The sequence below is a fragment of the Lissotriton helveticus genome, chromosome 2_2, assembly GCF_964261635.1.
Source record: "Lissotriton helveticus chromosome 2_2, aLisHel1.1, whole genome shotgun sequence".
Lineage (NCBI taxonomy): Eukaryota > Metazoa > Chordata > Amphibia > Caudata > Salamandridae > Lissotriton > Lissotriton helveticus.
The window spans coordinates 475,969,740-475,985,706 of record NC_136060.1 but is presented as its reverse complement, the minus strand read 5'-3'; positions in this window follow the sequence as shown (position 1 = coordinate 475,985,706).

The window sequence follows — 15,967 nt, the reverse complement described above, 5'->3', positions numbered from 1 at the left end:
ACAGCATATAGTATGATGTTATAATTTAAATTAATAAAAATTGTTACAAAAGACTGTGCGTAGTGTGTACTTCCAAGATCCGTCTTAGATTATTAATAAAAACAATATAATTTCAATTAATTTCATACATTTAAGAGCCGTATCGAAAGTTAATTAAAACAATATAATTTCAATACATTTCAGAGCCGTATCAAAAATAAAATTAGAGACCCATGGATACTGATATATGCTCATGGCTTTGGACTTAGAGTCTTATGTTAAGCCAAGGCTCGATCTTCTTTACTTAAAAGCTCTGTGAGTTTTCGTGCAAATTTAGCTAATCTGGCCGTTTCCATAAGATCTCTAAATTAAAAAGAAGTTTCATTGCATCCGTGCAAGTACAGATGCTGTATTTTAAAAACAAGGATTTTAATAAAATGCGACGTGTGAGACTCAATTCAGGGCAAAGGCAGAGTAGATGGACCAGGGACTCCTCGAACTGAAGACTACAGCAGGTGACCACCTCTAGTGATTTCCAGCGAGTATTAATGTCTTTTATTGGCATGACCATGAGTCTGACTGAAAGGATTAGCTTTACTATTGATTTATTCAGAGCTGATAAAGATAAGGCTGCCTCAGTTTGTCCTTATAAGAACTCACTAGTGTCCTAAGCACATGGCCATGGAATCTAAGCAGAAGAACATCTCTTGGAGGGCAGCTATAATGTTGAATGAATTCTAAAGAAAGCCTCCAGGGAAGAAATCCATGCATTAAGGTGGTGCTCCATGCAAATGGGGGAATGCCTGTGACGTTTCGCCTGCATGGTATTACCAACATGCGTACAGGAGCAATGAGGCTCTTGGAAGGCGCACTGACTCTGTACCACATAGGAATTGGCACACATTCAGCATACCCCGCAAAGCCACCTTTTAGGGAGGGGCGTAGGGTGCTCAGGAGCCCATCAGGGTCTTACCTCAGGCAGATGCAGGTACACACTACACCTGGCTGTGAAGGATCCAAGCCCACCTCTGGTTGGGTCCAGGACTCCTCCTTTCACTTTTGCATTCCCCCAGTGCAGGTGTGAGTTCACTCCTGCACGGGGGACATTACATCTTTCATAATATGAAGTAGGTTCATGGTCTTCACTGAGCACAACCTATGGGGGTGCACCTAGCACCGACTGGAGGAGGGGATTCATGTAGTACGGTCATAGATCTGTAAGCAGGTGGCCAATCCAAAATTTGCCTGATAAGGATAATTGTGACTGCGTATGCCTTGGGTGGGCGCATTTAAGGCACTCTAATGTCAGGCCTTATATTATGGGTTAATGGAGTGCAGTGATTGAACCTTGCTACACTAGCTTTGGTGCTGGTCAGTGGGTCCTGGTTGAGCTGATACTTTCTTTTTGGTCAAACACACTGCTAGCCTGGCATCTTCCATCCCCACTTTCCATGCAGGTGCTGTATTTCCTGCTTACAGACAGAAGAAGGGCAGAGAAATTGTGGATCATGGATTTAAATATTTTGTTTAATTTCTTGCATTTATGCTGTATTTTTCTTATATTTAGGTTTCATGTAGGTCATGTGAAAATGGTATGTTTTACAGATCTCCTCTCAAACATAAGCAATATATTCAGTCATATACTTACAAAAAAACACGTATCAGATCTTTAAATACACGCATTACAGGAGGAAAATGGACAAGGCACACAGTAAGGCTAAAAGGGCCATACCAAGATAAGAAGAAGAGGGGGTCATAAACTGCTCTTCACATTTTTTATACATAGAGGTTGAGGTCAAAAGCAAAGTCGTCCTCGTTTTGACTGAATGATTTTCAATATTTACTGCTATACCAACCATAATGAGATTCTAGGTGTGAGAGGGATCTCTCTGTGACCAAGGTTAGAAGAATATTTAACAAACAAGAGAACCTAGCACCGTAATCTACAATCTTAATCCAATCCAAGCGAGCTACCGAAGCATTAAACACCCATCTCAAAATCAGTGAGAGCTGTGAGGTTTTCCTTCCAGTGTTGACAATCTCCATTCAATAGGTTGTAAAAGTGTTGTCTCCTTCCAGATATGGAATGGATGTCTCCTCCCTGAAAGTGCTTTGTTGGTATTTCCTTGATCTAGAACTTTATACAACCTCAGGAATAAAAATATATATTTAAAGTGCCTTTTTGCTTTTATCTCCCCAGGAAATATATTTCAAGCTGGAGAATTGATTGCCTTAAACCACACTTGGGTTTTCCAAAAGGGAGTTATTAGAATGATATTGCTGGACTCTTGTCTCACTTTGCATAGGTCTCTCTGTATCATGGAGGGAAAGGCAAAAGCCCCCATCTTCCCCCAATCTTGAAGGAAAGCATCTATCGACAAGGCCTTCGTGTCTGGTCTCCAGCTGAAGTTAGTCTGGACCTGACAAGTTAGTCTGCTGGCAAAGAGATCCACTCGGACTGGGCCCCACAGATTTTCTATCAGGAAAAAGACCTCTGGGTGTAACTTCGAGTCGCTGGAGTCTCTGAGAAACCTTGAGTTCCAGTCTGCCCTTACAATCGATACCCCTGGGATAAACTCTGAGTGTAATTTTGTGTTGCCAGCAGAAATACCAAATTTGAGCTGCTATATTTGATCATCTCTTGGATTTAGCTCCCCCAAACCTGGCTATATAGGAGACAGCTGATCAGCTGTCTAAACGAATCAGGGTGTTTGAATTCTTTAATTGCTCCCTGAAACTCATTAGGGCATTCAGACCAGCTAGCATTTCCAAACAAGAGATTGTTCTTCTAATGACCATTTTCCCTCAGTTTCCATGTTTCCTAATCTGGCTCCCAACCTTGGTTGCATGTATCTGATTCTAGGGTGAAGTCCGGCAGGTTCCCAGAGAAGGACTTCCCGTTCCATGCTTCGAGATCCATCTGCCCCCACAGTAGATCTTCTCCGACGTCTTTCGAAAGGGGTAACATCTTCCCGTACCAAAGACCTTCCCTTAAACCCCAGGCCTTCTATCTCTGGAGGGCTCTTTAGTGGAGGGGGCCAGGGCAAACTGCCTGAATTGAGGAGGAAAGAAGACCCAGAACTCATGCTAAATTCCTTAAGAGGATGTAGTCTTTGGATAAAACTTACTTTAATTCTTTCTTTATCTTTAAGACTTTTTTGCATGGTAAAACTAGCTGACAGGATGATATTTACTTGGAAGCCAAGACATTCTAGCTCTTGAATAGGGGTCATGACAGATTTGATTTGATCTAGAGTTCCCTTCCAAAGGAAGCAGAGAAACTTCTGACAGACTCTGTCCATAGGCATTGTAAATTAAGCATCTTTGAGATCCAACTTTACCAGCCAGTCTTGTGTTTGTAAGATGTTTCTTAAAAGATCTGTCTGCAGACTAAGAAGGTGTTTAACTCTTTGAGGTTTATTACTGGGCGCCAGCCTTCGTCCTCCTTTTCTACCAAAATAATTGAGCTTATGAAACCCTTTTCTAATGTTTCTAGAACGGAAACTTTCTCTAAGGCTCCCTTCTGTAACATCTTTGACACCTCTGAGTCTATCAACTTCGCTTGTTCTCCATTCACAGTCATTTCCCTGTGAATTTTGTATTGAACTGGTACATCCCAGAAATCTATTTTGAAACCCGATACGGTTTCCAAAATCCAAGGGTCTTGTGTTATTTTTTGCCAATTATGGGTAAAAAATCTTAGTCTGCTCCCTACTTTTATAGGTTTGTGTAAAGTAGTCACGCTCAACTTGATATACTTTTTTTTTTTTTGATGTTCAAACTGTTTTATTGCAAGTTTCTTTCAATACACCGCTTCTTCGCCTACAACCCTGAGGCCGGCAGCATATCAGCAATAACAAGTAAGTGGTATTGTACAGTGTGACACGGCCTCTATACTGACAACCCGGAGGTCCGGCGGCGTTTAGTACATTTCTTTGCATCATTTCGTGTACTTGAAGCATGTTAAATCTGACATGACAGCACAGTGGAACTTTTTCTATTGTCTCATACAGAACTATTTGTAACCTTCCTATAACCATACAACTATCACTGCATCACAACATTCTCACTCCTCCTGCGCATTTGTTGTTCTTCGTTATGTAGTTTTGACATGGCATTTTCCCCGCACCCGCCAGCCGACCTAGCACTCCACATCAGTCCCTGCAGCTGGCTGCTGTCTCCCCTGTAAATAGTCTATCAAGTACATCCAGTAGTCTTTGGGTCTAGAACCCGCAGGTAGTTCCTCCTCATAAGTATTTAGTGTGTCTTTGCAATACGTGAGATCTGTCAACCAGTCTTTCAGCTTGGGGCATCGCTTGCTGTCCCAATGAAGCGAGACTCTACGCTTAGCCATTAACAATGCTACTACACAGTATTTTCGCTTGGTCGCGCGTACATTTGGAACTAGGCCCAGTAAGCATATTTTCACTGAACAATCTATGGGCGTGCCCAACAGAACACTCAGTGCCTCTGTTACTTTTTTCCAATAATCGGCTATCCTAGGGCAGCTCCACGCGAGATGTATAAAATCAATGTCCTCCATTCTACATCTCCTACATCGAGAGTCTTCCCTCAGACCATAGCGATGTAATCTGCTTGGCGTGTAGTATACTTGATGCAGATATGTATAGTGGATTATTCTCAAGTTGCCATTCGGGGTTAGCATAGCAGTAAGCATACATGCCCTAGCCCAGCCTTCAACGGAAAGTGGTTCATCTATTAAATCATTCCATTTAAGTCTCATGTTGTCGGTGTCCCTCGCTATGTCTTCCTGCAACCTGGTGTATAACCGAGACACTATATGGGACGCTGTGGGCGTCGTCAGTAGATATTGCAGGGAGATCAGTTGTATAGGTTCCTCAGGATACATAGCGTAAAGTTTCTTCACTGCCCTCTGTATTCTGTAATACGTGAAGGTGAATAGTGCCGTCTGATTACTAATATAGGTCAATGTCTCTAGTTTTTTTGAACTGCCCATCTTCATAGAGATCACCCATTTTATCTATACCTGCCTGTTGTAGTAGTGTCATGCCTACTTTTTCTTGCGTAACGGAGAGTTCTGGGTGCTGCGCTAGGGGTAAGTCCGGTGCATACAATGGAAGTTTGTCCGCCTTTTTACCCATCAGGTGCCATGCTGCGTTAGTGGTGTCGATCGTGTTAATATCCTTTGCATGCAGTGGTGGGCGTTTGTGCGGTAGTATTGCAGCCAATGGAATGGGGAGTGCGTCCCCCGTTTCTATTGCTACGTGTGACATGAATGGTATCTCATGGTACTAGAAGAACGCAAATTGCGCTTGCGCGCATAGGTAATATAGATAGAAATCAGGCACCTTGAAGCCACCTTGAGCGTATGGTAGTGTTAGTGTTTGAAGTTGTAGCCTGGCGTGCTTCCCTGCCCAAATAAGATTCAGCACCAGTGTATTGATATTACGGAAAACCGCTGTCGGCGGTTTAATGGGGATATTATTAAATAAGTAAAGAAATTTGGGTAGCAGTACCATTTTCACTATGGCAGTCCTGTCTGCCAGGGAAAGTGGCAGTTTGTTCCATCTGTTTATTTTCTCCTCCAGTTCCGATATGACCCTCCCGTAATTTGTACGTATGACCAGTTCAGGGTCACGATGATACCAGATTCCCAAGTATCTCGTGGGTACCTCCTGCCATTCTAACGGGTAATCTAATGTAAATGGTACGGTGCTATCTGATAATGCCAGTATTTGAGATTTGGCCCAGTTAATTTGCAGGCCAGAGTGCTGCCCAAATGTAATGTATTCTCTCATCAGGGGGTTGAGGTTTTGGGCGGGGTCTCTCACGTATAGCACCATATCATCCGCATAGAGCGATATGTGCAGGGGTCTCGTTGGAAACTGAAGGGCCGAGTAATGGTGATGTTGTCTGATTTTGCATGCTAAGGGCTCCAGTACCAGCGCAAATAGCAGAGGGGATAGGGGGCACCCCTGCCGAGTCCCTCTGCCTATCTCTATGGGGTCCGACACGTAACCGTTTACTCTTATCCTCGCTGATAGGCCTGTATAGAGCATTGATATCCATTGTGTAAACATCATAGGAAAGCCCATGCGCCTCAAAACTGCATGTAGATACTCCCATTCAATCGTGTCGAAAGCCTTTGCGGCGTCCAGTAGGATCGCTGCGGCTTTGGTGTCTGGTGTCAAGTAATGTGAGAGTGCAAACAGCGTTCTTGTATAGTGCGTCGTCGACCTTTCAGGTGTGAACCCCGCCTGATCTGGTCGTATCAGTGATGGCATCAGAGGTTTAAGACGCGAGGCCAGCAAACAGGTAAGTATCTTAGCGTCTACGTTAATAAGTGATAATGACCTATAGGAGTCGCATAAGTCTGGGTCTTTTCCGGGTTTGAGTAGTGCTATAAGCATCGCCTCACCGAGAGTCGCCGGGAGGATTTGCTTCTCATGTGCTTCCCCATACATTCTCACCAAGTGCGGGGGCCAACTGGTCTACAAACGCTTTGTAGAACTCCCCAGTGAAGCCATCAGGCCCCGGCGCCTTGCCGTTTGGTAGAGCTTTAATGACCTCGGTCACTTCCTCAACCGTGATCGGGCTGGACAAGTATGTTCTATGCCCATCTGATAGCCATGCGATTTCGACATCTGCCATATAATCTAATATGGTGTCAGGTGACATGCAGAGGGACGATTCATACAGATGGCCATAAGTCTTTCCGAATGCTTCCAATATTCCCTTCATGTCATACCTATTAGTCCCCATGTCGTCACGTATCATGTTAATGTGCTGTGGTGCGTGGCCTTGACATATTCTTTGAGCTAGTGCCCTTCCGGGCCTTCCCCCTTCACCATATGCTCTAGCTATACCACGTTTCGATATGTATTTAAGTTCGGCATTGGCGTATGCCTGATGCTCAGTCAAGATCTGTTTGATATCCCCCAGTATGGTGGTGTCTTGAGTGCATTCGTATCGTAGCTCAAGTTCGCTCAATGTAGACTCTCTAACTCGTATTTGTTGCCTAATGTCTTTCAGTATCCCCGCTGTCGTACTAATACACTTCCACCTAATCGTAGCTTTAAACGCTTCCCATAATACTCCTTTGTCGTCAGTCGTTGGAGCGTTGATGTCAAAGTATTCTGCTATGGCTTTGGTTGTCTCCAGAAGTCCCGCTATGCGAATATTGTTGCGGCGGGACCTCGCTTCCAAATCGTCCGTCTTGTTGCGTAGCGTTTCCATCGCTTTCTCCATGGCGGCACAGGTTTTGGTGTTGGTGTTAGAGACATCTTCTACTGCCGATATCCTTGTTTCCGCCTCAACTAGCCTTTCACCATGTTTGTCCATTTTTGCAGCCATATTGTCGACTCTCTGCATGAGGGTATCTAATTTGCAGTTCATTTCTTGCAGGCTGCGCTGTATGGCCCTTAACACCCCTTCCATTCCGGTGCCCTCAATCGCCTCATGTTCAGCCTCCGTTTCCGAGCCGCCAATTGCCCCTTTGGCTTGTTTTTTTGCCTCGAATTGCAGCTTCGTCTGTTGTTTTTCTGGTTTGCCCATTTCGCCAGTTGTGCCAGGTGATCCGCGGTTAACAAGCGGTAGACTTTGAGCGACGTGCGCCTTTCTCGTCACCGTCATCATTCGTTGGTTGTGGAGCCCACAAGCATAGGGGGTGCGGACCTGGAAGCTCCAGGGTCAGTGTCCGTTATAAGTAAGCTGAGCACTGATGCTTTTTGGTAACCTCGGTATCCGCCGTCACTCCCTCAATCGTGCTTCCTCACCCGCCCAACGCGGTCTTGCTGGACGTCGCTCGTGAGCGTTGCTGTAGCCAAACATAGAGATCCCTGTCTCCTGGTGTGAGCAGTACGCTAGACGCTCGTGGTCTTCAATGCCGACAGTTGTGTTCCTTATCTGCCATACTGCGGACGCTCGTCACTATCATGCACATGGGGATAGTACTGTGTCTCCTCACGACTCTGATCTCGTCCGAGCACTGCCGAACACCGTTAGGGAGATCGCGCCATGTTTTCATTGCTCTGCCACTCTCCTCTGGGCTGTTAATCCGCAGATCCCCATCCTCAACAGCGATTAACACCGCAAGGGTTCTCAGTCCGCAACCTTCGTGCTCCCAACTTGCTAGCCCGAGCGAGCCTCCGTCGCACGCCACCCCCGCCCGTGGGCAAATCACAGCCGACAGTCGCAGGCACCCAAGTGGGGTGTAGTTATGAGTGCTGGGCTCGCGAGTGGCTGCAGTTCTCCTCAGACGTTAATGTAGGACAGGAGGGCTTCACTTTCAGTATCTTTACATGGCACCAGCGCGCTTTGCTTTTGTGCGTTTCATTCGGGCCGCCATCTTGCGCTTCGTGGAACGCATAGCACAGTCTACACACGGTCAGTTGCCCAGACGGTCACTCCACGAGTCATCTGCAGTACATAATTTTCGGACACTCTACGGTCCCCAATAAATGTCCGAAGGGTGCATATGGTGTCCCGTGGGTGTTCGTCTGATCCGTTAATTCATATCACGGTCGCCGCCATTTTGAAAGGTCATCCGAAGTCCGCTCCATTCTTCCCCGTTTCCGTCTATTCAGGCAGCTACAGACCTCGGAGACACCTGCCCGGGGGCCCTCACATGTTCCGACAGCCTATTTAGTAAAATCCATTCATTTTGGGGTCATTGGCACCTCGCTATCCTTCTCGGCAGTCTCCCGTTCGGCGGAGCTGTCTGAGGCGCCAGCCATCCCTCAGTGCGCCCTCTAGCACCCCCACCTTGATATACTTGGTTAGAAGGTCTTGATCTTTTGCCACGGGATCTTTCACCTCTTCCTCTTTGTGGGAAGAAATTGGAGTTTTGGCAATAACCCCTACAGTAAACAGAGGGACCTCTCTGGTCTTGTAAAAAAAAGTTGGACCTGTAATAGCTGGTCCTCTCCTATCAGCCCGTCCAAAAAGGGGTGTGAGCTGAATACTCTTCACATATTGGTCTGAGCCTTACTAAAGGTTGTGAAAGTTGAGACATGATTACCCAGTGATTTGACGCAGTCATCTCCGAAGAGAAGCCCCTTGGCATCACCCATATCCTCGTTAGAGGAAAGATCATCCAATTTTGGGTTCATCCTTAGTAGGACAGCTTTTCGTCTTTCTGTAATCAAGTCATTGTTGGCATTGCCCATAAGGCATATAGCACGCTGGGACCATCCTCTCAGGAGGTCGACGTTAGCGGGAGTATTATTTCCCCTTGGTTCCTCAGCCATATCCAATATGGTTGTAAGCGGGCCAAGTATGTCCAGGAGTTTATCCTGGCATTGTTTAAGACATTTCTCAATGCCCTTTCTGGGATCTTTCCCACATTTAAAAAGGAATGTGATTTATTCAGGGTCCAGGTTAGACGTTTTACAGACCTTGTCCCCAGTAGAGGGTCTAGGGCATTCGTTTCTCATTAGATTGCGGGTTTCCTTGTCAAGGCCTTTCCTGGACATCATTTGTTTTTCTTGTGCCACGAGGGTCACTTCGTTCTATCATGCCACTATGGACAACTCTTCTTTGAGCCCCGAAAGGGAGGCCTTTCTCTGATGTGCTGTGGGGAGCACCAATCTCTGTTGTAGCCCGAAGGCAACCTGGGTTAAAGGCGTGACTAGAGGCCTGCTCTAAGTGCTTCCTCTTCTGGGAAATCTTCCCCGTTATAGGGGTTCTGAGGTAGTTGGTGAGACTCCATCTGAGAGGGAGAAAAAGTTCTCCTCAGTGGGACTTACCTTCTTCCTCTTAGCTAACGCGGCGACCAACACCAGTAGGGGGAGTTAGTGTAATAAAAATAAATTATTGTAAAAGCGAAGAGAAGTTAGCTCCGGTGAGACGCTCCTTGAACTTGATCAGTTACAGCTCAAGCGAGAGCTGAAGTTAAGGAAACGCACCACGTACACATAGGGAGGGCCGACATAAAGGGAGGACACCCATCTTCCCTATAGGAGACACTCTGTGAAGCGCTCCGGGATAATGGCTCCGGTTGTCATGCCGGTTGCCAAGGAAACCTGGTGAGTAGGTTGCGGGCAAGTTATTTCACCACCAGCAGAGTTCTTTATTGATGAAATTATGCAAAGGGCTACTTCTGAGGGCGCATTTCACCAAATTGTATCGGTTGCGCCCTCTATAAAGAAGCATACAAATAACAGCGTGAGACGAAAATACAGGTTGTTTCAATTTCTTCTCTGAAAAAAGACGGCATTATTTGAGGTGGCATTTAAAATAAAGTAGAACTTACCTGGCCTTCCCGTAAATTGGAAGGGCGTGGTGGTTAGACAGACTAAAGAGATGAATAAAGCAATTTATGAGCATTATTAGAAGGCATGATATCTAAAAGTGATAATTAATTATAATCAAGGTCCATAAGGCTAGAAATATGCATAAGGCATGTTATAGTAATCGAATCTACTATAAAACTTAAATAATATGGGGCATATGTATGAAAGTTTGGTTTCTCGATTCTCAAATAGTGAATTTTAGAGAATCGCTATTTGAGAATCGCAAAATGAGATGTATGTAAGATTTGCAAAAAAATGTGTGAATCCTACATATTCCTTAATTGCGAATTGCAAAATGTGATTCGTAATTAAGGAAAATCCTCCACATGAATGGGAAGACATTCTCAATTTGCGATTAGCAATTAGAGAATCGCAACTTGAGAATGCAATTTCAAGGCTGCAAGGGTGTCAAAAGGACGCCCTGTTGCACCCCTGAAATGAGCATGGGTGCACATGCGGCACACATACATGCCCTAAAGGCATGTATGTGTGCTACATTGCACTTTGAAATATGCAAAAAAAATGCATTTTTCAAAGAAATCGCAAATTACCACCAACTTTTTCTCTGCTTGTTACATTGCATTTAAGGAATCGCAATTTGCGATTCCTTAAATGCAATCGCAAATTAAGGAATCACAAATGTTGCGATTCCTTATTTTGCAAGGCAGTTTTTCATTGATACAAACTACAAAGCCCAATTGCGAATTTTGGCGTTTGCAATTTGGAATGATACATATGGCCCTAAGAGAAGTGAAGCTGATATTCTTTTTTTTTTTTTTTTTTAGTATGAGAAATCATTTTACTTCAGAGCACCCACTGTCCCCTGAGTTGGTTAATTTATTCCTTCATACTACAGAGAAGTTACAAATGAAACAAAGTCAAAAAGAGAAATATGAGCACAAGGTGTTTTTTTGAGAGAGAGACTTAGAACGTTGGCCAGTGTTTCCATTTTCTTTTGTGAACTTCTTCCATCTCTCTATCACCAGAGATGAAACCATTTTAAAATAGCAACATAGGCTTCTGAAAGTGGGCACTCCCATATATGGATTTACAGGCTATAAGGCTAGGTAAGACCTTACAGTAACATGAGTATGTAGCAGCAGAAGGTGGGAGAGCTGTGAATTCAGCAATATTTCATTTGGTCTACGGTGCCAAAACCAGTTGCACGGTTCCTCATGACAGAGATCTGGTGGGTCCCTTCCCTGGTGTTCCATCTTTTTTTCTGACCCGTAAATTGATTGCCTCAGGAGGTTCTCGAACCGACTGTTCACCTAGTAACATCTGTCTTCCGAAAATCCAAAGAGCTATGGGTAGCTTTTACAGAGACTGGTCGCAATGTCTGGAATTCTACACCTCTAGCATAAGAACAAATCCACCCTACATGACTTATGGAATAGAACTGAAGGATTCACACTTGCAACTGTGAAGGGCGGCAAGCCTAACTAGCAAACCTTGAGCAAGCCCATGAAATACAACAAAAACATCCTTGCCGTGATAGACTATTTTATTACTCTATGCATTTGATTCTGAACTCGATACTTTCAAGGCCAACTGTGAAATACTGTTTAGTATCTTCCACTATTTACTTCAGAGATCTGGGGGACATACCATCAAGAACAGCGTCAAAACCATCGTCGCCCTAGCGGCAGAAAACTGCAGGTAAAGCGGCGATCATTTCAACGCCGCTCTTGACAATATTCCCCCACCTCTTTCTGTATTTTTTTTTCCCTCCCTTTTTTTTTGTCCTCATTAGCCACTTAATCGATCCAGGGGCATTCCAAGTAACCTCTGTGCCTTTAAGATACCGTCAAATATTCCTGAGAGGCTGGTCTGGTGTCGAAGCTGAGAAATAGAACCCCACACGAGCTACCTCCAGTACAAGCCCAGTATGGGCTGATAGTCCAATATTACTATGGCTTGGGGTGCCTCCCATTGGACATGGAGACTAAGGCTTAATCATCGGACCCGGGAAGGAAAAAAAAAAAAACCCGGAGTCCTCACTGTTCCGACTCCACTCCATTAGTAAATTCCCCAAAATCTCACTGTACGGGGACTACATGTTCTGGCCAAATCTACTTTTGATGTCATGTAAAGCGAGGACAACCACTCTGCATGGGTTGGTGTGTTGATGTTGACCCAGTTTTTGCAGATTTGTCTTCTTGCTAGTAGTATGGCGTAGTATAGAAACTCTCTATCCAATCCTTTGATGTTATCACTCAGTCCAAATATTACTAGCGACCAAGAAAAAGGGATGGAAATTTTAAGGATTGACTCAAGTGATATCTTGACTTCTTGCCAAAAGATGGTAACATTCGGGCATTCCCAGAACATATGCAGATCTGAGGCGGCTAGCAAAGAGCATTTACTGCAGCACTTCCCTGGTTGAATCTTGGAGAGCCTTTTAGGGGAATAATACGCCCGATGTAATGTAAATAGTTGGTTGCGCCTCAGCCAGGCTGGTTTTATGATCTTATAAAGGAGTGTAAAGGACTCTATTCATTTCCATTCTGCTTGGGGTTCTCCCTCTCCTCCCCATAGCTTTATGGGAAGATTAAACTCACCCACCCTTTCTTCCAAGATGCTCCAATAATGTGAGGCAACCTCCTTGTCTTTATATAGTTTTTCAATTAAATTCCTTTCTAAGGAGCTATCTCCTCCAAATTTTATCTTTTTTATTGTTTGAGAGCGCAACTAGCTAGAAAGCTGTCTGTAAACGAGCCAGGCTAACGGTGAGGTTACCCTGTCTGAGAATATTTCCCATTCGATAAGAGAGCTATCTACTACTAATTCTCCCCATCGTGTGATTTCTGCTTCTTGTAAGACTGTTTTAACCGTCTGAGTGTAATGCGGTGAGAGCCCAGGGAAGTCCCAAATCGGCGCATAGTTAGAAAAGTATGGAATCCCCGCCTTGGATTTGATTTGAGACCATTCTTTTATGGGACAGTATAGTGTCTTTAGTCTAACTTTTTTGAAAAACCTCTGATGGCCAAATTTGAATAGAAATCCGTCCAGAGGTAGGTCAGAACCCAGTAGCATAGCTTTGAACATATGGCCGTTCAAGTTGTCTAGTGGGGACTTAAGTAACATCCTGGAGTGGGTCAGGTGGAAGGCCCAGGCGTAGTATTCCAGGTCTGGCAATGCAAGACCTCCTTTTTCCCTTCTCCTTCTCAGTTTCTTCCACGCCAGCCTGGTAGATTTATAACACCAAACAAATGAGTTTATATTTTGTTGGCATTTTATTAATTGGTTCGTGTCGAATAATAAAGGAATTGTGTTGAAGAGAAATGTGTATTTGGGGAGAATGGACATTTTTACTAGATTAGTTCTCCCGTATATGGTGAGAGGTAAAAAGGACCAAGACTTCATTAATGATTTAGCTTCGTGTGAGATGCGATCTAGATTATTCTGGGCCAGAAGATTGGGATCTTTGGTGATTCTTATGCCCAGATAGCGCATTGAGGAACTTAAAGGGAGCTGAAGATTGGTGATGTTCCAGACCATTATCTCTGTCTTCCCTGCGTTTATTTCATAACCTGAGTGCTTCCCAAATTCCTCCGTACGTTTGATGACAATAGGGAGAGCCTGTGTCAGGGTCTGTAGTGTAAATAATGATGTCGTCGGCATACAAACCGACTTTCTTTTCCCAACCAGAAAACGAAAAGGGGGGAATATTGGGGTCATCTCTTATAGAGTGAGCAAATGGTTCTAGATAAATGTTAAATAGTAGGGGGAAAGAGGACACCCCTGTCTTGTCCCTCTAGTAATTTCGAAGGGATTTGTGCTTGTGCCGTTAATTAGCAAACTCGCCTTAGGGTTTTTATATAGTAAGCCTACCGTTCTACGAAATTTAGGGCCTATTTTAAACTTTACCATAGCAGCATTTAAGTAAGACCAGTTTACTCTATCGAATACTTTTGTTGCATCGAGAGTCATGATGGCAAGAGGTAGAGCAAAAGTTGAGGCGATATCTATAGCTCCAATTAGATCGTATGTTAAGTCAGCAAGTTGTCAGCCTCTTATAAATCCCTTTTGATCCTGATGTATGATATCCCAATCTCGCCTCCCAACCGAGTGGCCAAAATTGACGAAAAGATCTTATAATCATTGTTGAGAAGCGAGATTGGACGATATGAACCGCATTCCGTTGGATCCTTTTCTGATTTTAAGACTAAGGCGATGTTCGCTTCTCCCCAAGAGCTAGGCGATGTCTCTCCTTTTAATAATATGTCATTAAATAGCTTGGTTAGTATCGGGGTGAGTGTGGACTTAAGCACCCGATATAATTCACCCGGAATCCCGTCGGGTCCTGCGGCTTTCCCCTGTTTTAACTGCTTAATAACAACCCCCCTCGGTTATCTCCCTATCTAGATTCTCGCTCTGATGCTCATTTAACTCAGGGAGGTTCATCTTTTCCAGCCATTTATCTCTTTCCTCGGTGTTGCCAATATTGTCAGTTATTTCGTCTGTATAAATTTTATGGAAGAAGCTACTGAAAGCTTCACCAATCTCAGTATCAGTTTTCCTACTATTTGATTCTCCCTCTACTCTCACCTCTTTTATATGTTTCCTAACCTGGTCTGTTTTTATTTTCCAGGCTAGCAGCTTCCCTGCTGACTCGCCGTATTCAAAGTGGGAGAGTTTACTGGCCTGCCAACGTTTGTTTAGTCTCTCCTGTAGTAAGGTCTCTAAGTTGTCTTTTAGCTCTCTTTTCGTTTCTAAGTTAGTGTGGGGTACTTGATCTGCTAAGTCCAGCTTTGCCAGATCTTGCTCTATTGACAATAGTTCCTCTCTGTACTTCTTTTTTCTGTAGGATGCCCTGTTGGTGATACAGCCCCTGATGTACGCTTTCCATGTCTCCCGCACACTAACCAAAGGGGCAGAGTCTAAATTCAGCTCTAAGAAGGCAGTGGTTTCGGATATAAGATATTCTCTTTCCTTTTCCTCTAATAATAGAGTACGGTCAAAAGACCATGAGGCAAAAGTATGTTCGCGGTCTAGTAATAACGAGAAAATGATGGCAAAATGATCCGATAAGTGCGATGGTAGGTATGTGATGTTCCTTATCAAGTCTTTTAGAGAGAAACTAAATAGAGCGTAGTCTATTCGAGACTTATGCTTGTACTTATAGTTGTGGTAAGAGACCCCCAATGTTTTCCCGGCTCTCTGTCTCCAAAAATCTTCCAATCCCAAATTGGACATACAGCACAGTAGTGCATCTCTTATTTTGTTATGGGTTATTGCCCTAGAGCTAGGGGATTTATCCAGTTTGGGATCTAATACCAAGTTGAAGTCTCCCGTCCAGATTATTGGGTTAGTGATAGTTATCAAATTATTTTGTATTGTGTTTATGTAGGAAGGATCATCTTGGTTAGGTCCGTAATAGGCTACTAGGGTAAATCTCCTTGTATCTAGCTGGACGTTTGCTATTAACCATTTGCCATTCGGATCTACCTTCAAATCGTCAATCTGAGCCCTAGCGCCTTTTTTAAATATGATGGCTAATCCGCGAATGCTAGCATTATGGTCTGTGGTAACAAATTTATCGACCCATCTTAATTTTTTGAGAATGTCTGTGATCTCTTGTTTATTTAAGTGTGTCTCCTGGATCGTTATGATCTGCGTGGACGAATCTCTGAGATACTGCATAATTTTATTTCTTCTCCCTTGTACGCGCAGGCCATTTACGTTCCAGGAGAGAAATTTAATCTCTCTCA